Source organism: Caretta caretta, chromosome 2, assembly GCF_965140235.1.
Source record: "Caretta caretta isolate rCarCar2 chromosome 2, rCarCar1.hap1, whole genome shotgun sequence".
In the NCBI taxonomy this organism is placed as follows: domain Eukaryota; kingdom Metazoa; phylum Chordata; order Testudines; family Cheloniidae; genus Caretta; species Caretta caretta.
In genome coordinates, this window is record NC_134207.1 from 213,274,345 (window position 1) to 213,297,457 (window position 23,113).

Sequence of the window (23,113 nt, forward strand, 5' to 3'; positions counted from 1 at the left end):
TAGACCTGGATCTCGGTGTCCTGCCATAGGTCATGGTCCATGAAAACGCGTCAGAGCAATTTCCCCAAGGAAGCACTTGTGCACTGGATCTCACTGTTGATTTTTGTGTTTTGAGAAAGTTGACTACCGAGGAAGCAGAAGTGCTCAACCATCCCCAAAGTCTGTCCCTTGATGGTGATTTGTGGTGGGTCATGTGCAAGGCCTGAAGCAGGCTGATAAAGCACTTTAGTCTTCTCAATATCAAGTGAGAATCCTAGGCTTCTGTAAGCTTGTGCAAAAAAATCCAGTGTGGACTGAAGGGCATTCTCAGTGTGTGCAAGGATGGCACAGTCATCAGCATACTGAAGATCAGTAATGGACACCCTGAGGACTTTAGACTTCGAATGGAGACGAAGATTAAAAATATGTCTGAGACAGGAAATATACACCATTTCTGGTGTATAGTTACTCTGCATATCTATAGGGTTCTGATTTAATCTTTAATCATAACCATATAGATACACAGAGTAACTCTACACCATCAATGGTGTATATTTCGTGTCTCAGACATATTTTACAATTTACTCCTGGGGAAATCCTGCGCCACTGTGCACGCACAGAATTAATGTCCTCCACAGATTCCTCCGCTGCAGAATAATTGATTCGACTGCGAGGCAATGGGAAGCTTCAAATACACCTTTCACACATCAGGGGCTGATGTGGCACCAGAAAAGAGAGCAGCTGGCTCACAGGCTGGAGCACCCAAATGCGGAGAGGGAGGGCCAGAGGCTGCCTTCTTCACAGTGCCCTGCCCATGGGGTCAGGTGAGGAGGCATGGGAAAGACAGAGCAGGGCATACAGGGCTGCTGGGGGTGGTCACACTGACTGCAGTTCAGAAAGGCTAGTGGCGGGACACACCGGAGGGGTCATAGGAGCTAGTGGGATGACAACATTGAGCCAGATGCTAAATAGGAGTGGGGATGCAGGGACACATGGGGATGGGGAGTGGCTGAGTGAGGGTGCAGGGACACATGGGGATGGGGAGTGGCTGAGTGGGGATGCAGGGACACATGGGGATGGGGAGTGGCTGAGTGAGGGTGCAGGGACACATGGGGATGGGGAGTGGCTGAGTGAGGGTGCAGGGACACATGGACAGAGGGACACCTATGCCTGGCTGAAAGTGCAGGGATACATGGGGACAGGGAGGTGGGGGTGCAGGGACACGAGCAGATGTGCCTGACTGAATGGGAGAGGCTAGGGATCAGCCAGGGTCCTTACCTATCCATTCCTCCGCCCTCCAAAAAAAAAAAAAAAAAAAGTTCCATACTTCTGCTACCCAAACGCAACAACCCTCCAGGTTCACTCCCAAGCTCCTCCCCAGCAATTACTTCTCTCTCCCTCAGCTCCTCCATTACCCTGACTCCCACAGTCTTTTGCACTGCTTCTGAATGGAACCCATGCATGAATTTCTGAAACCATGGTCATCACATCCATACTGTGTGGCCTATGGACACAGAATCAAATTCTTCTGGTATCATGGGATATTTTCATACTTCTTGCGAGACCTAGAGAGAAGTTGCACTGCCATTAGTGATTTTTAGAAATAATGTCTTGGGGCATTGTGGCATACTATGTGTTAGAAACTAGATATTGTGATGAAATTAATGGACCTGTGATGCATTTGGAGCTTCTCTGTAATAATTCATGAATACCATATGTTGACATGGTTATTGGCCTGTTTACTGTACAAATATATTAGTTTAGTTTAATTAGGGGCTGTTGGAAAAACAAGCAGGAAGGGGGAAAAAAGCTCAAGCCAAGCCTTAGTATACACATGAGGGTTGTTAAGTGCCAATGGCAGAGCCATTGGCTCTGAGGACTTGGCCTGATCTCCTCCTGAGTGTTCAGGATTGTTTCGGTCCAGAAGGACCAAAGCAGGAGAACAGAGCGGAAAAAAACAAAACAACAACAGCAAGGTTCAAGAGGAACTCTCTCTCAAGAACCAGACAGAGCACAGGGACTCGCTGAGGGCGTCTGAAGAAGTTAGGCCTACTGGTGTTACCCTCAGGGGATGGTAAGACTTTAGATAAGACAGACGTGTGTAAGTCTGTTTCAAAATCCTTTTTGCTAAATGCTTTGTTCCCTGTTAAAACAAATAATACTTTGGTTTGAGAAGGCTGTCTGTATACCGCTGAAAGAAGAAAAGGAGGACATGTGGCTCACTTCATCGGATGAAGTGAGCTGTAGCTCACAAAAGCTTATGCTCAAATAAATTTGTTAGTCTCTAAGGTGCCACAAGTCCTCCTTTTCTTTTTGCGGATACAGACTAACACGGCTGCTACTCTGAAACCTGTCAGACTAACATGGCTGCTACTCTGAAACCTCTGAAATCACTGGTCACTGATTCATGAAGGAAAGAATACCAGAACTCAGTCAGATCTGCTGGGTTGATACACAGGGTACAGTAGTCCAGGACCTGGTCCAAGAACAGGAGTTTTATGGAATTTCCACTCCAGGAAAGGTAAAGGCTTTATACGACTTGTGTTCTCTATTTACAGCAGGATGAGAATGCCATCAGTTCTCATACACACTATGGCTTTTTGCCAGTATATTCATCATTAGTTGCCTGAACATCTCACCGATGTGTTATAGAACAACAGTTATTTTTCCCTTCTACAACATGGAGGATCCTAACTCCCCAGGAATTCCCCAAGGAAGAGTGGTAAGATTTGGAAACCCTATGAGCAGGGCTATTTCCCCATACACCAGAGAACAGGTTTGCAGTGGTTCTCTAAATCCTATCAAAATGGGTTTAGAAGCAGGGACAGGTGGATCTGATTACACAGAACCACTACCTATTATTTCTTGGAGTGCAGGAAAAGCAAAAACTAATGTGGTATCAATGCAGACTGACTGTGCATTCCCCAGCCATCTCCAACCCAATTACCCAGACTGCACTGGCCACAGGCTTTAGATGATAGTGATCAAATGCAAAGCCTCTAGTTTTTGTTTTCCTCCTCCCCCATCTTTTGGAACATTTAGTTTTCTTTTTGGTTGCTCTTGTAATGAGGTGTTTTGCAGCTTTTATTATTCTGCAAACAGTTCTTTGAATAGCAGTCACACTTTCTCTCCTATGCTTAGTACTGCAAGAAAATGCTAATAGTCGCTATTAATATCCCTATGTTGTAAAAGAAAATCAATTAACTTACTTTGAAATATCAGCATTAAGGCTTCTAAAGGTATTATTAGGAAATGAGATCCCATTGTGCTAGGTGCTGTACTAACATGCAGTTTGTGGCCCTAAGTGCTTCCAAACCTATTCCAGTTAGGAATTATCTTTTACATTCTCCTCTCATACTTATCTCTGTTTTAAATGGCATCAGATTTCTCAGTATAAAAAACCAAACACACACATTTTTCCAAGATGGAAACTAAGAGAAATATAAGTGGTTACAAGTGGTGTTTGAGACTTAACTTCAGTGATTCTTGCATACATTCAGAGTATCAAACTTTGGCCCCAAACAAGTGACCCCTGGCAGAGAGTTAGACCCACTTGAATTCCAAGAGAATTATTTCCTCTAGCTGAATTTGGCAGGAGAGGAGAACACACCATTATGCTGTGTGGTAGCCAAGACGCACCCTGATATAACACAGCAGTATTAATCTGGAGTACCTCTGGAGCAATACAGCAACATTTAGCCACAAGGATACTCACAGCTAGCAGTCCACTGCCCTAGTAAACATGCAGCTATGTTTCAGGTAATGCTGATTTAGTCTGTCTAAACAAACAGGGCTTTGCTTTTAATTCAATAGAAATTTACATTATGGCTGAGATTTTCAAATGCTGCCTATGGAATTTAGAAACCCAGTTCCCATTAAAAGTAAGGGCATTTGTATGCTGAATTTCTGTAGGCAACTTTGAAAATTTCATCTTACATATTCTGATGAGTTAGACAATGTATGGCCAAATATTCCATAGCTTGGATACAAGAGAACGGAACATAAGCAAGAATGAAAACAAAATGGAGATGATGCAGTGACACCAGGGGACGATTAACAATACCAGCAATGTTAGCCCCCCCACCCCCCCCCAAAAGGCAGGGGGACACGAGTAATTTTATGCATATGTAAGTCCCATGCAGTAAAATTACTCATGTGCGTAAGTGTTTTAAGGATTAAAGACTATGCACCCATGATGGGTGAGGGAGTTGTGGATTTGACTCCATCCTACTGCCCTTTGGCATGAATCACATTTGATTTCCCAAGGAGTTTAGAGTAAGATAAACAGTTTAAAACTCAACTCTGTCCTTAGATATGTGCTTAGAGCTCCCATTGACTTCAATGTATAAAAATACACTTATCTGGTGACAGAATTTGGCCCTTAATATCTTCGGTTTTACATGTCTGGATCAAGACGGTGGGTAATTACATAGTATTCTCTTTCTCAAAATGCATTAGTATAAAATTATATTCTAGAAACCACAAGAAAAGGCACCTTAAAAATATCTGAAAGACAGAATCATCTGATATTTTAATAAATACCTCAATATCTTAAAGCTAACCAATTTCATGCAAGAAAATGGGCTTTCACCAGAATAAGCAAGGAGAACTTGCCCCCAAAAGAGGTTTTAAAAATCTAATTTACTTTTCACTTGTTTGCCATTTATATTTCTGTCAACCTCAACCATGTGAAAATAGACTTACTTTTACGTTCTCAGTGCTGCAGTATTTGGATTGCAAACACATCAGAGCATACAGATTTTTTTTTAAATTCATGGAAACATTTCTATTGCTCTAACCCAGAAGTGGGCAAACTATGGCCTGCGGGACCGTCCTGCCTGGTCCCTAAGCTCCCGGCCAGGGAGGCTAGCTCCCAACCCCTCCCCTGCTGTCCCTCCTCCCCCGCAGCCACACCACTGTGTGGGCAGCACTCTAGCCCGCCTCTCCTGTCAGGCATGGCGGCGGCGTGGCTGGCTCCAGCATGGTAAGGGGGCAGGGAGTGGGGAGGTTGGATAAGGGGCAGGGGGTCCCAAGGGGCAGTCAGGGGACAGGGGGCAGTTGGATGGGGTAGAGGTTTGGGCGGGGGGGGGAAGGAGTCAGGGAACGGGGAGCAGGGGGGTTGGATAGGGGGCAGGGTCCCAGGGGGCAAGGAGCAGGGGAGGTTGTATGGGTCGGGGATTCTGAGGGGAGTGGGAAGTGGAAGGGGGTGTATAGGAGGTGGGGGTCAGGCTGTTTGGGGAGGCACAACCTTCCCTACCTGGCCCTCCATACAGTTGCTCAACCCCGATGCGGCCCTTGGGCCAGAAAGTTTGCCCACCCCTGCTCTAACCTGTCATTTCTGTTTGTAAAGCCTAAACTACAATCCATATTTCACCACTCCAGTTTCTTTTTCCTGGCATAAAGGAGCCAGAGGACAAGGAGGATCTCACCCCCTTTAAGTCAATGGTAGAACATCTGGTAGAAATCCGGGATCACATTTGTCACAGTCTCAACATTAGTACTATACTGTTTAAAACAATGTACTGGGTAGCAAGTTACTAAACACACTGTAATCCGAGTATTTTATAGAGTATAAACTGCTCACATTAACTCACATACAGATTTCTCACCTTATCTTCCTCTGTAACTTATTTACCTATCTGAAAAACTGTGCCAACAACATACATTAGGCTGAGAAAAAGAGAGAAAAGGTATATCAGTTATTTGAACAACAGTGGAACAAATCTTATCACAGCTATGGGTCCAATTCACCATTGGTGGTGCTCCTGTTTTATCCCAATGCAATTCCACTGAAATCCATGGAGTATAAAGCTACAGTAATGCAGTGATGAATCACACCAGCCCCACATCTCTTTCTCTACCAACAGTTCCTAATGAAAGCCTACTGGTCCAAATATCACTGATAACTTTATTTCCTAACTTAAGGATGTTTGAATCTTATTGTTGCATGATAACTGAAGCATATTGAAATGTAGTGATAGTTTAATATCTGGTGATCCTGCTCTTCTTTCAGTGGGGGAAAAAGGGTATATTTAGTGAACACTCACGGTGAAGGAATGATTAAAAGTAAAGTCCAAGTGCAGAAACTCTGTGCTCCTCCATCTCACTATTTACATATTAATCTGGTCTTAAAGAAGAGTTTTTTCCTCTAGGTGTTCCTTGATTTAAAAGCTCTTGCTAACATGAGGCTAACATATTTTCAATAGTTGGAATTAACATGCCTAAACACTATACTCAATTTTTGTGTTACTTCATATCAAACGGTGCTGTGTGTTATGCACAAAGCATCCACCCTAAACTAGGAACAAGCTCATGCAAGCCAGACCCTGCTTATAAAATGGAGTACATTATATGACTTAACTGAGGGATACCCTGAGATATATCATTAAAAAGTGATTATGGCTTTCAGTAATTTAGACTGACTTGCTCACCAAACTTCACTAGCATTTGTACTGCTAGTGTAACACCATCCGTTGGGATTGAACCTGGGGCCTCTGAAGCTTAGTGCATGAGCCACTACTGCATGAGCTAAAAGTCATATGGCCCTTACCTAAGGCTGTAGAGATTACCATTAATCTCTCTCTAAGTGATCTTGGTGCCACTAGACGGGACAGAGCACCACACCCAGGAGGTGTGTGGTTTACACTAGCTCAATGGCTGACTTTATCTGATTCATGGTTGTTGGGGTTTTTTTGATGTATGTAGTTAAACGGCAGTTATTTACCTGGAAAATCTCTCTTTGATATCAATAAATCTCTCTTTGATATCAATAGTTTAAGGACTGCAGTGATTAACTGCACTTTAGTCAAATATTACATTGGCTCTATTTGTCAATTCTTCCACAATCACCTTCATGCCTTGTACACTGGCTTTGATGCCTGGAACATCCTCCCTGAATTAAACCATAAACCTTATACCTTCTCTTCCTCCAAATCATTCCTCAAAACCCTCTTCTTCAGTGACACATACAAAAACATCCAACCAAGAATGGTTTGGTTGTACTTCAGTTGGAGAAACATTTAAAATTACAAACATACTCACTTGAAACCATCAAGCCGCTTTTAGCTGTGCATATAGCTTACTTTGTAGAGCTATGTGAACTTATTTTGTTATCCTCATCCCTCTTCCCCATTTTCTCCTTATGTCTGTCATACACACACTTGTTACATCTTTTCTCAAAGTACAATCACTATCTGCATTTACAGTTCTTAGTACAACAGAGCCCTGATCCCAACTGGGGACTCTAGGTGATACTATTTATTATTTGTAATAACCCAAAGTTTAAAGTGACTAGGTCTACTACCTTACTTTAGCCAAACTACAATTAAACATTTGTTTTAAAAAGAAAACTAAATTAGTTTCTCTAAGACTGAATTATTGTAGTGTCTGTCGGTGAGAACTAAAAGTGAAGTCAGCTGACAAAGCAGCATATTCTATCCCCAGTAATCCACATATAAATCAAGGACAGTATAAGGCTCTGTAGGACTTACCAGAATGCGATAAGGAGCACTTCAGACAGGGGAAGAAGGATCCCCACAGAAGCTGTTAGATGGGGTTAGGCAGAGAGGCAGCACACTCATCTAAGGAAGGCTGAAGCCTGGAGTCCCCCAGGTCACTTGAAAACATTCAGATTTAAGGGGAGTTTCTGTTGGCATGCAAAAAGTGAAAATCATCCCACAGAAGGGAGACAGTAAACTGAATCTAGGGTGTAGTTCACTTGAACTGGTTTCAAATTTAGCCAGCTTGACCTACATTGACTGAATGATTCATGAACCACAGCACACCTGAGCTGTGTTTGTGATGGAGGACAAACAGATGGCTACATTATGAGCTATTACCCTAATTAGGAGGACCTAAAACAACTTCTTCTCTTCGCTTTGCTACAAGCGGGAGATGGGATAATTTAAAAGTTAGCCTGACTTCATTTGCATGTTGTAACAAGGGGAAAACATAAATTTCCCATAAAGATATTTAGTTTTTTCAGAGAAAAAACAAAAATGCATTTTTGAAACACAAAAACATTTGGGTTTTGACAAAAGTGTTCATTTTCAAAAACTGAAACTTTTAAACTTTTGTATTATTAATTATTATATTATTATTAAAGAAAAATGTTTTGGTTGTTATTTTTGGTGAAAACAAACCAAAAGTTTGGCAGGGCTCATGCCTGTAAAAATATTGGGAACCACTACCATAGGGAAAGTTTATTCCTAACCCTATCCATTATTAGTTGTCTTATATCTTGAAGTCTAAGGATTTATAGCCCTTAAAAAAAATCTTGGTATCCTATTTAATGTAACTGAATATCCTTATTATCCCTATAAATCTCCAGGTTATTTGTAAGTCCTGTTAGGCATTTCAATATCTTGTAGAAATGAGTTCCACAGGTTAAGTATATGTTGTATATAGAAGTATTTTTGTTTATTAATTTTATATTCATTGCCTTTCACTGTCATTGAATGCCTCCCATTATTGTATTATGAGAAAGGGTAAATGTCCCATCTTTTTTTGTCTTGTCTCTACCTAAACGCTCCAATCTGTCATCATAAAGAAGTCTCTCCTTGGCTCTAACCATTTTTATTACTGATTTTTGAACCTCTTCCTATTTCTACTACACATACACAGGTTGACTAGAACTGAACACTATTTTCCAGGTAGGACATGCTATTGATTTAAACAATAGTATTATAATATTATTTTCTATCCCAATCTTCAATCCGAACATATCCTAACATTTTCTTTGAGTTTTTGATGACCAATGCACACTAAGCAAGGTTTCATTAACTTGTCTAACAATGGGGCACCCCAATGTTTTTGCTATGATGAACAAACCATTTATTTCTACTGTTTGTTTTAGACAGAAGCATGTTCAGATGGAAGAAGAAGGATGGCTCACTGGTTAGGGGCACCAGCCTAGGCTATGGAGATCCAGGTTCAATTTCCTGCTCCTCCACAGACTTTCTATGTGACATTGGGTAAGTCACTTAGACTCTCTGAACCTCAGTTTCCAAACCTGTAAAATGCAGACAATAATACTTCCCTACCTCACAGTAGAACTGTGAGGCCCTCAGATACTACGGGAAGAGGAGCCACATAGTTATGAAAGATGGGGTGCAGAATGACTTAAATGCTTATTTCCTTGCTGTTTGCACTAATGCAATATGCAATCTAGAAACATTAAACATAATTGTTTAAAAAGAAATATTTTGGGAATGAGTAGGGAGGGAGGATTATAGTAGCTATATTCTGACAACTAAGACTCTTTGCAATCCACTCTACAAATCCCCTTTAAATGATACAGAATGACTATATGCTCCGATCAGCTTCTATTATAGGCATCTATACTCTGATGTAGACTAGACAGTCTCCATGTTTCAGAAAATTGGAAAGTACAATAAGTAGACAATTTGCAGCTGCTTCTCTTATACCAGGGGTGGGCAAACCTTTTGGCCTGAGGGCCACATCGGGGTGCGAAACTGTATAGAGGCCGGGTAAGGAAGTCTGTGCCCCCCATACAGCCCCCCCATACAGCCTGGCCCCCGCCCCCTATCAACCCCCTCCCACTTCCCGCCCCCTGCCTGCCCCCCTTGGAATCCCCGACCCATCCAACCCTCCCTGCTCCTTGTCCCCTGACCCCCCGCCCCAATCCCCCCCCATCCAATCCCCCTGCACCCAGTCCCCTGACTGCCCCAACCCCTATCCACCCCTCCTTGACAGGCCACCCCGGGACTCCCACGCCCTATCCAACCCCCCCTGTTCCCAACCCCTGACCGCCCCAGAATCTCTGCCCCATCCAACCACTCCCTGTCCCCTGACTGCCCCCCGGGACTCCCTACCCAACCCCTGCACTGCCGCACATGCGCCGCCCCCGCCCCCTTACCATACCGCTCAGAGCAGCAGGAGCGCACAGCTCTGCACAGCAGCATGACTGCAGGGAAGGGGGGACAGTGGGGGAGGGGCCAGAGCTAGCCTCCCTGGCCCAGATGTCAAGGTTTGCCCACCTCTGTCTTATACCTGCCTTCTCCTAGGGCCCCTGTTTTGTGGAGGTTTAAAAACATTCTCTTAGGTAAATGCTAAATCAGTAAAAAAACAAATCAAAAGTCACTACTCAACTATTGATTATTATTTTCATTTAGATTCACTGATCCTTTCATTCATACCATCTTTTCAAAGTTTATTTAATGTGTCTATACTGTAAATATAAAAAGAAAATGGTAGTTTCAGTGTAGAATACCTAGCTTTCAGTTTAAGGAATCAATAATCTGGTTTGTTAATTCATGGTGGTTGTACGATCTATAGAATAGGGATAGCTGTAACGTTAAAGAAGTAATTATACCTACAGCATACTGTCAGGGAACAAATACTTTGGAATATTAAACATTTCTTTTAAATCAGAATAGCATATAGAGCCTCTGGAGAAAACATAATTAAACAGAGCAGACTTTATTAAGGGTACGTCTACACTACAGCAGCGTACCTATGGCACTTCTGCTGTGATGCTGAAGTGTAGACATTTCCTATATCAGTGGAGGGGAGTTTTCTGTCAATGTAGGTAATCCACCTCTCTGAGAAGCAGTAACTAGGTCAACAGAAGAATTCTTTCGCTGACCTAGTTGCAGCTATAACGGGGGTAAACCCAACTACACAGCAGAGGGTATGAAATTTTTCACAGCCCTGAGAGATGTAGCTAGATCAACCTAAATTTTAGATGTAGACAGGCCAGAGGAGGAGTGTAGGACTGAAAAGGTTCAAATTTTCTGTGCATACACTGACAACTGTTTCCAAGTGTTACTTGATTTCAAGTGTTACTTCAAGTGAATCAAACAAATTAAATACCAGTCAGTCATTTCACACCCATTTATTATTTATTTAGTGCAGTTGGTTTGTGCGTGCCACATGAGCCATATTTATAGCTGTTTAACTCCAAGGTTTGCTTTCTATTTGGGATTTATACCTCCAGTATTTTTCCCCCTCCTTCTTGGAAATATTATACTCTTGCCTCAAGCTAATCCATCTCTCTTGAAAACAAAGCTTGAGTTTAACAGCTTTGCTTCTTCGAGGCCTAATGATAGATGTCAAAAAAACCCTGAACAATTAGGGTTTTGTTCAGTTAAACACCAAGGCTTACTGCAATGTTTGTGTTATGCAACTTTCCTGTTTAACTTTTATAAAGAAGTCATAGTACTGTATGTAAGGAGCTTCAAAATAAAATTCCTATGTCACACCACCTCATATTACAAGGTAAAATGATTAAGGAACCATTGCATGCCAAAAATTATCAGTGCATTTGAGTTTCCTGTAGATAAGATGCACAAATAAGTTCTCCAGTGGAATTTATTACGAACTTTTAAAATCAACTTTATGGGTTTCAAGGAGCTGTGGTTTTGATCAATGCCATAATGGTGCATTATCTTGTACCAAATTATTAATCTATTTACTACTTGTCATATTCATCAATGTGAAGTGCTGTGCTGAAGTGTAAGGAAGGAATGTGTACAGGATTTTTTATTTTAAATGTATAGTTCATGTATAGAGTGCTGAAAGGCAACAGAAGTAGAGCTAAGCAATTTTTCGACAAACATTTTTCAGCAAAAAATGCATTTTTCAGGGCTCCAAAACTATTCATAAATTCAGGTTAAATTCGACATATGTTTTCAGCCAAGAAAAAAACCTGAAAGTCAAAACATTTCATTTCAGCAATTGTTTCATTTTGACTTTTTCCTCTTTCAAAATAGTATTTTAAATTCAAGTCTGGCCAATTAACCCCCCCGCCCCCCCCCACACACACACACGGTGGAAGACACCTGAAAATGGCCAAATTCACCAAAACATTTTTGTCAACCCAAAATGAATAAAAATACTGAAAAAAAAATTGTGTTTCAAATTGACCCAAAACATTTCAGTTGACGTGGAACCAAATTTTTAAATTTAAAATAGAAAGTTTTGGTTTAAAACAAACTAGATTTCTTTTTCTTTTTTTTTTTTTTTTGGTATTTGGTCCCAGAACTGAAAATCCATTATTCACTCAGCTCTAGACAGAAGAAAGCATAAATCAGGAAAATCAGACTTTCAGTTTGGAGTGACTGAAGAGACTTGCCTGATCCAAAGTCCATTGGGCTTTAGATCAGTCCCCTAGTGCTAACCTTCCACGGCCACTTCCTAAAAAAAATTAAGATTAAAATATCAATTGGAGAAAACACCTCAAAAATGAACAGCATTTTATATGTACACTTGCAGAGTAATCCCACGGTTGTGCAGTTAGGACATTTAGGCTATGCCTTCACTGCAGAGTAAACTCCTCTCAAGTTAAAAAGAGAATGGCCATACTGCAAAAAGACATTTGAACTACATACACAGCAATATACCTACACAGCAATCGCAGCTCATATAGACATACACGAGCTAGCTTTAATCTAGCTAACACGGATACTGGAGCACCGAAGTCTGCTACTGCCGTTTCACCATGGGATGTACTTGCCCACCCAGAACCCTCATAATTACCCCAACAGAGTATGCCATACAGCAAAAAGGACTTTTTTGTCAATATAACTGCATCATAGGGCTTTTGCCAGCACAGCCATGTCAGGGGATGGGAGGGAATCGCACCTCTGACTAACATAGATATGGGGGCAAAAGTTTAAGTGTAGACCAGGCCTAAAATCATTATTTAAAACAATTTAGTGAAACCAGTGAAACCCCTGATGTGGGCACTCTTATTCCTTTCTAAAAATAGAGTAAGATGACTCAAAATAAACCAACTCTTAATCAATTTACAATGAACCAAAGTAAGCTGGGTTCAGACTGAAATGAGTGTCTATACTGCTTTAACTGAATCTTTAAAAAAAAATAATTTGTTTTTAAAATCACAAGTTAAATGAATTCTCAACTTTCTTTCAACAGGCAGTGTAACCTGGATAGAGCGCTAGACTGGGACTCTGGAAATCTGAGTTTCGTTCATAGTTCTGTGACTGGGTACCATTGGGCATGTCATTTCCCTTTCTGTGCCTCAGTTTTCCCCCCATATGTGAAATACAGATAATACTTATCTCCTTTGTTTTCAGATCTACTTATAAAAAACACTCTATAAGAGCTAGGAATTATGATTTCTTGTGTAGACAAGGCTCAGCTGTCAAAAGCTCACAGCAGCAAATCCACTCGAGCAACTCTTCTTGTGTGAAAGTCTATGATGAACTGAGCAGACAGGAGAGACCTGAGACAGGCTATTTACTCTTGGGTAAGTTACTCCCTCCTGCCTCTGGCCAGCACCAGAAAGAACCTTCAGATAATGGAAATTTTGAACATTTGAGTATGTAACAGCATATGTCATCTCTTCGCACCCCTTTTGCAGCCCAATCTGGGAATGTGGACATGCCCTGCCTTAATTTCCCTCAGTTGGGGCAGTAGTAGGTTCACTTGAACAGTCCAGGGTAAGGTGAAGCCAACACACATTAACAAAACAGCCTATCCTGTTTTAATAAGATTTCAGGAGAGGAGCAATGACAATAAATACTTCATCAGGTCCTCACCTCAGGACCCTGGTTCAGAGCTCCCAAACTTAAAGTCCACAAAACAAAATCCCTGAGTGTGATTAGGCAAGTCTCCTGGAAACAGAGAGAAATCACCATTCACTGCACCTTGCATGGCTTCTACTCCCCTCTCACTTGCTCAGCTTCCTGTTCAGCATTCTGGTGGCACTGGGGGAACATCAACCACTGTAGGCTCTACAGTCCTAGGTTCTAGATCCCAGCTTCTTAAGCATACCTAGTGCTCTTCCCGTTTAAATAGCTCAGCTCTAGGGTAGGGCACAGCATCCTTGATTACACCCCAGAGTGTTCCGGCCTGTCCCTTAAAGGGGTAGTACATTCCTTCACAAAGTGTTTCTTTTGTTTTCTTTCTTTCCTTGCCCCAGGTTAAGCAGGAGGTAACTGTGGGAGCAGGAAGGCAGGAGGTGATGTAAGAGGGAACCTTTATCCCGGGTTACCATAAGGAATTGACAAGTCATGGTTACAGTGGTAGCAACAAGGTCAACTAGGTAGAGTTTATATTTTTAAAAATGGAACTAACAATAGCCAAGTAGAGTGGAAATTGTAGATACTTTGTCATAATAAATTTTTTAACCGGAATTACCAAAATTTTGCCAGTGATCACACTCATCATTTTGCTTATACAAAATATTCCTTTCCCTTATCCTTCCATTTCTTGTCTTTTTAGATTGTAAAATCTTCAGGTCAGTGACTTTGTCTGTTTGTTTTGTGAGTCATCTATTGTGCCTTCAAGGAGGTATAGATAATAAGTAATCAATTATTACAATTTTTCTCCTATGGATTTGTGCAGTTGAGAGATCATCCATATCTTCATGCAATTTCTCAACATTCTTGTCCTTTAAAAATAATACAATTTTTATCATAGTACTTGATGGAAATTTTTCAAAAACATTCTAAAATGTGTTATGTCGCATGAGAACTGTGTGTGCTGTGGGCTTATCTATGCTGGGAAAAAAGGTGTATTTTTAACACGTTGCCCAATGTATTAGTCCCAATGAAGACAAGACAGTTGTAGTGCTAAAAGGTGTTATCTGGTCAAGATAAACTCTAGACTCCCTCATAAGTTTTACCTTGACCAGCTGACATGTTAAAACTATGATTGCCTTGTCTTCATTAGGACTTTAGCATATGTTAGCTCATGTTTAAAAATATACCTTTTTTCCTAGTGTAGACATATACCTTTTACATACAAACAGGCTAACACTAGGGATGGTCTTCTTCACTCAAGAGTACACAGATTATTTGCAGGGGACTCAAAGCAGAAGTTGGAAGATTCACCAGAATAACATATGCATGGAAGATATTTTCATCAGTTGTTTTATATTCTCCTCCCTATCCTAGTCAGTATACAGTCCATTATTCTCTATTGCTGTAATTTGTTTTTCTTTACTTCTGTGAAGGTTATTCACAAATGGCAAAGGGACAGTGTAACTTTAAGCTAAAGTTTGGGTTCAATTTTTTAAAAACTGTATTTTTGCATAGTTCTGAGAATTCCAATGAAAACCAGTCTGCTGGTTTTTAAATTTAGCTGTTACTCCTGCAGTACTGGACTTCCAGAAACAATGAGATTTTGCTACACAGAGGTTCTTACACTTATTTTCATAGTGTGGACCATATCTGCATAGAGATTTTCCAGTGAACTGCCTCCATAACCATTCACAAACACTGACAGCTACTTTTCCATGTAAGTAATATGAAGCAGCAATGTATTCTATCTGTCTTTAAGTATGATTTAGCAGCTGGATAAAAAGACAGCACCATGTGACATGTTTGCTCTCCCCAGACCACCAGCAAGTGCTCCATGGACTGCAATTTCAAAGCCACTGACTGTGTTAGCATATAGGAATCAGAAAGTTAAAATGACTAACCACCCAGTCTAGTTTCACTGAACAAACTAAGTGAGTTGAAAAACAAACAACATAAATCAAAGTACCTCATTTTGAATGAGCCAAGATATATATCTATTTTATTTTGACTGTCATTTCAGTGAAACAGAGCTTTCTCATGTGAAGACACCCTTCTGCAATGATACAGGTGACTCCTTCCAGTTTTTACCTACAGATGGAAGTTGACCATTTTCTCCTCCACAGATCAGACTGATGGTTACCTCCCCTGCCAGGAAAACAATGTTGTCCTTCTCATGCTGGTCTACACTCCAGAGGTAGGTCAGTTTAACTACATCACTCAAGACTTTGAAAAATGCTGTGCCCCTTACAATGTAATTAAGCCAACCTAAGTCACACTGCAGACACCACTAGGTCAACGGAACAATTCTTCCATCAACCTAGCTACCATCTCTTGGAGAAGTGGATTTACTACAGCAATAGAAGAACCCCCTGTGCTTCTGTACTATTTCTAGTGCAGACATACTCTTGGAGTCCAATTCCTCTATTACGGTTCCGGTCCCAAACTCCATGCCATCTACCTGTGAGTTAACAATCATTCCTCTTCAATTCCTGTGCCCCAGTTCCAGAGCCTCCACACCTATGGCAGTTCTTCATGTTTCTTGTGACTCTTTTTCCATAGTTCACAATTCAAGGCTTCTGCAAGAGGGCTCCCCACAACGTTCCACCTCCAGGCCTCCATTGCCTGCAAGTACTACCTTTGCTGAGCAGTTGCTCATAAGAACCTCCCTCTACAAAAATATAACCCTCTTTTTTTCTGGGCTCAGCCTGCCCCAACTGGGCTGATTCTCCCACTTTGCCCAGAGGGAGACATGAGCCTTCTACTCAGTAGGTTCCCCCAACAGTCCAATTCTCTCAAACAGCTCTCAACCACAGCACTCTCCTATTAGCTCTCTGCACTGTAACCTCAACTTCTGCTCTCTCAGGTGTTATACAGGCAACTCCCTACAGTTTCTCCCTACTCCCCTTTCTCAACTGCTGCCTGATTCCTTACAGAAGCCAGGTGCCCTCTATCAGAGCCCACTGCAAAGCAACTAACTAGTCATAGGTTGAACTTAAAAGGGCCAGTCACCCTTGCACACAGTTTATTAGCAAACAAGAGGAAGATTTTGCTTCTTTCTGCAAAATGCTCCACGCTTCACTCTGAATGCACTGACTTAAATGAGAACTTTGCCTGGGTAAGGAGTGCACTCTCAAGCAAATCCTCTTGCCACTGCCCATCCTGGGTAATCAGGCCACATTGTGAGGGGGACCCTGAGTACCCTGCTAGATTCCTCCCACCAAAGACAACAGAGCAACAGATGAGCAGCTCTAGGGCTAGTGGCCAATATTGCAACCTCAAGGCTGAAGAAACCAGAGGAGAAGCAGGTGAATCGGTGTAGTCATGGATCCACCAGCCCTGCAGCTGCTGCTGCTCCTTGAAATCCCCTTGCATGTGGTGGCACAGGGGAGTACAGCTTGCCACTGTAGTCCCTGTGTGGTGCTCCTGAACCTCACACAAGCAGACTGTATTCAAGGCCTTTCATGGCCACAGGGAAGGTAGTCAGCATTTGCCTACTAGCACTTAATCCTCTAGTGTAAACTCAAGCAGTACCACTGATTCAGTGGGCCCAATCATGGTAGTAAACACTGCATGTCTACACATGGAGTTGTTCCTGATTAACTGTTCCTACTTAACTCCATGTGTTAACACTCCTATTCCACAATATGAATGTCTTTTCCTGTTTAGCTTAACCCAGTAGTTTAACTCCTATCATTTTTATTCGCTTGCAATGATCATATTATTATAAATGACTATTAACCATTCACACTACTATAAGTGCTTGAATTTGATCGTGGTTCTCTGCATGTGAATTATATCCTTTAGCAATACCGGAAACCTTCAATTTAAATTAATTAGAGTGCTGGGATAAGTAAATGATAATTATTTCTCATTATTAGAATGTTTCTGATGTCCTAATATTTAGACATTTTCTTTTAAAATGACCTTTTTTATATTATTCCCCCTCAGAAATTTGAAATGTTTTAAATATTTGACCTTAAGACTTTTCATTTTGTTTTTCATATTTAATTATTTTTTTTCATTTACAACTCCAAAAGAAACATCTGTCTCAAACATATAAAGTCAAATCACTATTTCACTTTTGTTTTAGAATCTTCGTGACAGATGAAGAAAGGTGGTGGTAGTAAGTTAAAAGCAACTTAACAGGAATTACTGTTCCTCCAGTCTTTAGTGGAGTTTTCACTAAATCCTGCTACTCATTTGTGGATAAGTACTAGTTTACAGAAGGTGAACAGTAGGCCAGGAGTCATTGGTTCCAAATACTAAAATTGGTATTTTAGTCTGGATGAAAACCTGCATCTCTATGTGCATTTTTAAATGATCAGAATGAAATAGAATATGAGACAGAGAACAGTGTTTTGAGTAAGGTTAACCTTACTCAACCTTTAGTGCTGTAAGTGAGAGTACCTTGACAGCAGCAGAGGTAGAATGGAGTGCTTTTCCCTGCTGCTGGAGCCTTTCACTGCGGGGAGGAAAGACTCTGGCAGGCAGGAGGCAGAGGGAAAAGTCTGAGCCTTTCCCAGTGCCTCCCCTCTGCCAGAGCCTTTCCCTGCTGAGGGGAAAGGTTCCAGCAATGGGGAGCTGACAGAGCCTTTCCTCACTGCGGGAGTATTGGAAGGGGCCTAGTATCAGGGAGCTGCCGGAGACTTTCCCAGCAGCTTGCCTGCTGGCAGAGATTTTCCCCACTACCAGAGTCTTTTTCTGTGGTGAGGAAAGGCTCCAGCAGTGGGAAGACAGTGGGACACTACACTGCTAAGAAGAGCAGTGTAGACAGGGACGCACAGATTGGGCAAGTAGAGAAGCATGTAGGTTATGTACTCGAGTACAGACCCACAACCTTCAGGCATGCCGTTACTCACCTAAGCTGCACCTCACTGTCTTTGCTGCTATTTATATCCATGCTAGGTAGACTATATATGAATGTACGCTACACACTGCCAAAAGAAGGGTGCAGCGTAGATGCACTCATAGAGCAGAGATATTTCAGTGTGTACGTGAGGGGGCTAGCCCCAATGGCAGGCACAATACAGCTGGGGTAAAGGCATGTTTTTTCTAGGGTTGGAACAGGTCTGTTTGCTGATACAGTCAAAAGGAGGTGTGAAAATGATGTATTGTTGTAATGTTAATTTTACAAATGTGTTGATTGAGTTATATATACACTTGTGAACTGTATAATATACATCTGTAAAATGATACAACTTTTCTGTGTGAGGGCAGCGAATTGCCTTCCAACAATATTACTTTGGTACTGCGTTAGAGCATGATTCTGAACTAAATAGGAGTTTGGGGTACGAAGCAAATGTGGGACTGGGCCCTTCCGAAAGGAATGGGTAGGCTTGTCACAGAAAATTTAGAAAACAAAACAGGATGAAAATCAAGAGTTTTACAACTCAGGCAGATCAAGGAAGATGGTGCTGAGAGGAAAGAGTTGGGAAAGCCTTAATCTGAATTGCTTTTCCTCTATTGCTCATAGAGTTTACGGTAAGGCTTGCAAGCCCTTGTACTTCACAAATGTATTAAAACTGCTTTACGTGTTTGTCCCAAAACTGTTCTTACTTCTATCATTTCATTAAACTAAAAGTGTCATAAAGTAGACAGGCAAAAATATATATGAATTCCTTGATTTACATTATAATTTTTATCTGTGTTGTTTATGACAAAGAATCATAACACCTATTGCATTAGAAAAGAACGCTAAGACCTTTTCAAATGTCAAAAGGTTCCCAAAACACACCTCATTAAGCCTGTTTTAGGCTTGTTTTAAATATTCCTTCCATAAATTCATTTCATTCTTGTATATTTTAATAACACCTTTAAGTTTTGAAACTGCTGCATGGCTCTTAAAACTACAAACTCCATCATGATGAATGTAAATCTTTCAAGGGTGGATACATTTTCTGCAGTATTCACAATCATAAATCCTATTTTTCTAAAGTAACTTGAAGTATAAATTATCAAGTATTACCGTTATCATCTATTTCAGACTGTACAGTAATATACAGGAAATTTAGGCACATTTACACTGTTTGCAAAATATCAAAACAATTTTACCTTATTCTAAAGAGCCAAAACTAGTCAGTCATTCTAGGCTTATTTCAGTTTCTTACAAGCTTTTGGGAGTCGAAGTCACTCAACCACTTAGTCATAAAAAATAAAAACTCACACCTTCCTGAAATTAGGGGTATAAGAGTCTCAAATGAGGATTCAAATTAGCATCAGGAAATGCATCTTTACTTTTCCTATCACTGCATCATCCAAATACTTCTAAAATAGCTACATCTGGCCCATTCCTATTATTTAACCAAATGTCTTATTACACCAGGAAAGCACACCTTAAAACAAAATCCGTACAGGTTACAATGACTGAAAAAAACCACTTAATACTGTGGATACAGACATGAGCTCTTCCACCTGTGCAGTGGGTAGCAAAACATCTCCCACTGTGACACCCCAGTGTAGGTTTTAATTACCCAGTTAACCTTAACGAGCATATAATTTCCTATTCATCTTCCACCGGCCTAGAAATTATTTTTGTCAGCTCTTGAACTTTCATGAAAACCTGGCTGTTTTATTAACATTGTCGCTGGATAGGGCACTGCAGAGCACAGTGACAACAGCTGCTGGAGACGAAGGGAGGCAGTCAGGAAGATTTCCCTCCCAGTACAAGTTATATTATTAAAAGAAACTTCTCATTATGTATCTGCTCTCCAAAGAAATAAAAATGCCTTGGGGAATAATCGTCTCCAGCAGCAGATCCTCATGCCCTGCACACACACACACCCCTCCCTCCACACCATCAGCACCACCCTAACATGAAAGAGCCATGCAGCTAGCCCACCAGGCTTGACCCAACCAAGAGCTGAAGTTCTGACAGCCCAGTGACATGGTCCTAAAAATCCAGCTGGCGTGGGAGACCCAAGGGACCGCCTGCCCGGGCACGGATGGAGAGGGGGCCCCAGGGAAGAGCTAGCCCTTGGCTCGCAAGACTGGTGGATCAGAGGCTTTTGCAACCTGGCTAACAGGAGCCACCCAGCACTGAGCCCCCGCCGCTCCCTGGCATTGATGCCACTCACCTTCCCTGCCGCTGCCTCTTACCGCTCCGCTCCCGGGCTGCAACTTCCAGCCCTTCCCCAAACTGCCATCTTCCAAGGGCGCGGGAGGGGAGGGGAAAGTTGCCGCGGCTGCGGGAGGCTAGCTGGCCGTGGCCCGGGCGGCGCGCAGGCAGCAGCCGGGGCTGGCTCAGTGTGTGCGGGGCTGAGGGGCGGCAGCGCGCGGCGAGGGAGGGAGGGAGGCAGGCAGCCGCGGCTGCAACCAGCGAGGGGCTGAGCAGCGAGCACAGCCCGTGGCGACACAAGGAGGATTTGCTAAAAATAGCCCCTCGCTACCGGGAGGAGGAGAGGCCGGCGGGCTGAGCCAACCCGCCCCGCCGCTGGGGGGGCGAGCGCACGGACGGGGAGGGGAGGGGGAGCCCGGCCCGGGGGTGATGGTCCAAGAGCGGGGGGAGGGAAGAGGCGCCCTCGGGGGGCTAGGGCTATGCAGAGGGGGCGGCTGCCTGGCGCCTGGCTTTCTTGCCACGGGAGCTGGGTCCCCGGGGCGTGCAGCCCTGGCTAAAGCCCTGGAGTCGTTCTGCAGGGTTCCTTGGCTGGAGGCACAGCCCAGTGTAGCAGGCTGCTCCCCAAGTACAGTGCCCCGTCCCTCCCATAGCCCCTAGGGTGTGGGCCTGCCTGGCCCTGCGCTTTGCAGCGCCCAGGGGACAGCCAGGGGTACCTAAGGAAAGCGGCCTGGCTGAGGGCAGGTGCACTGGGAGTGGAGCCCCTCCTTTGGGATATCATCCCATCTTCCTTCCCACTAGACCCTGTAACGGAAAGGGAGGGCGCTGACTCAAGTGCCACAAAGTTCTCATTGACCTCCCCTGGGAACCTGATTTACCTTGGCTTTTTGTTGTGGTGTTTTTTTAAACCCGACCCTCTCTTTGGTGAAGTCTGATGCTCCATTACCCGCTGGCTTTGTCTATGCTGCGCTTTCTCTTCATGTATGGCTTGATGGTGGTACCCACGGTGAGGGCGCTAATGTAAAGTAGGCACCAGCAGCCTCCCTGCTTTCCCCTACTGCCTTATGTCGACCTGCACTTTGCAGGATTACATGGGATGATTTGCAACGCTGCAGCTGGCCCCCATTAGCATTTTGACCAGTGGTGCAACCGGTGGAGCTGTGACAGTGGGACGTTTTAGGGGTAGAGCATAATGAAGACCCCAGTTGCCAAAGGAGAAGTCACCTCCTGGGTGGCATCTTCCACTGGTTCTATCCGTCTCTGACTTTCTAGTTCTGGAAGAAGCACCCATTTTAGCCAGCTACTTTGCCTTCCACTACAGAGTAGATAACTTCACTCCCCTGGGCCTTTATGCCTGCAGACCTTTTCACCTCCCAATTTTGCCTCCCTTTCTCAGGCTCAACTTTATTCTTTCTGCCAAACTGGTATGTTTGGAACAGTCTTACTATTTTCATCCACAAGATGCCCCTCTTCCTCAAAAACTTTTCTTAAATCTCTCCTTTTCTAATAATTAATAATCCCCACAGCCTCCCTCTCCTAAAATATTATCCTATATATTGTTTTATATGCACTAGGAGCTCTTCAGGGGAGGGAATGTGTTTTATTTATGTTTATATCTTAGCCTCTCTTTTGCTTAGAAAAAAAGCAAGCTTCTACTTTTTATTTCTTCCCTTGCAGAAGGAGGATAGCCTCAAAGCAGTTTGGTCCTCAAAAATTTGAACAATCCAAAAGCTCCTCAAATTTTTCACTAGCCTCAGCCTGGATACAGGCTTTAGAATTTTAATTTGGATTTATATTTGTTTGGTTTATTTTATTGAGGAGTTCTCAAGTTCCTGGGAAAAACATTTTATCTACATATTTATGTTGATGATTAGAAGAGAAGTTTCATCTATTCTGGTTGTTTCTATTTGATTCTTACTGGTTTCTTGTAGCTTGTTTTCAGGTTTTTTTTTCTTTATGTGACAAAAACGTTAAAAGCTTCTTGCTATGCCTTATTCTTGTTTTTTGTCTCTGACTCTGCCTGAGAATTGGTTCAGGTAACCCCTAGTTGTAGAGAAGGGGAATTGGAGCTTTTTGGCATGAATGTCCATCACATACACACAACCCTGCGGTGGAGCTCCCATCTCTGAACACTCAGCAGGCTGGGGCCAAACTCAGCTGTGTTCTGTATGCTCTTTTAGCTTCCTGATCAGGGGCCACTGTCTCTCACTCTGGGTCCCTAGACAGACTGTCAGGGTACAGATCCTCTTCTAGTAACGCCTTCTCAGAGTTCAGATCCCCACAGTCGGGGTGAAAGAGGTGCTGGAACTCAAGCAATTAGGTGCCAGAGCTCAAGCAATTTTTTTACATTAATTGACGCAGCAAGCCCATATGTGCTGGGGCTATGAACTGCCAAGCACAGAGGGGCTGGGGCTCAGTCCTGGCAAGCCCTGGCACAAATTAAGCACTAGTCCATCTGCCCAGATCCTAAGTCAAGAGCTGGCTTGTAAAAGGTGCCATTCCAGCACACCCCTTCATAGAGGGCCATAGCAATACAGCAGCTCTCTGCCTCAGCTTCCCCACATGGTCCTCAGCC

General features: G+C 42.7%; 1 protein-coding gene across 3 annotated transcripts in view; it reads right to left on the reverse strand.

Moving 5' to 3' along the window:
* HDAC9 (histone deacetylase 9) overlaps window positions 1-20,801 on the reverse strand; it is a 704,322-nt gene extending 683,521 nt beyond the window's left edge. For all 3 annotated transcript variants that reach the window (XM_048838336.2, XM_048838333.2, XM_075125815.1), the window contains exon 1: window positions 20,561-20,801. The gene's annotated coding sequence lies outside the window, so the exon portion shown is untranslated. The remainder of the gene's footprint in view (window positions 1-20,560) is intronic.
* Window positions 20,802-23,113: the final 2,312 nt, after the last annotated feature.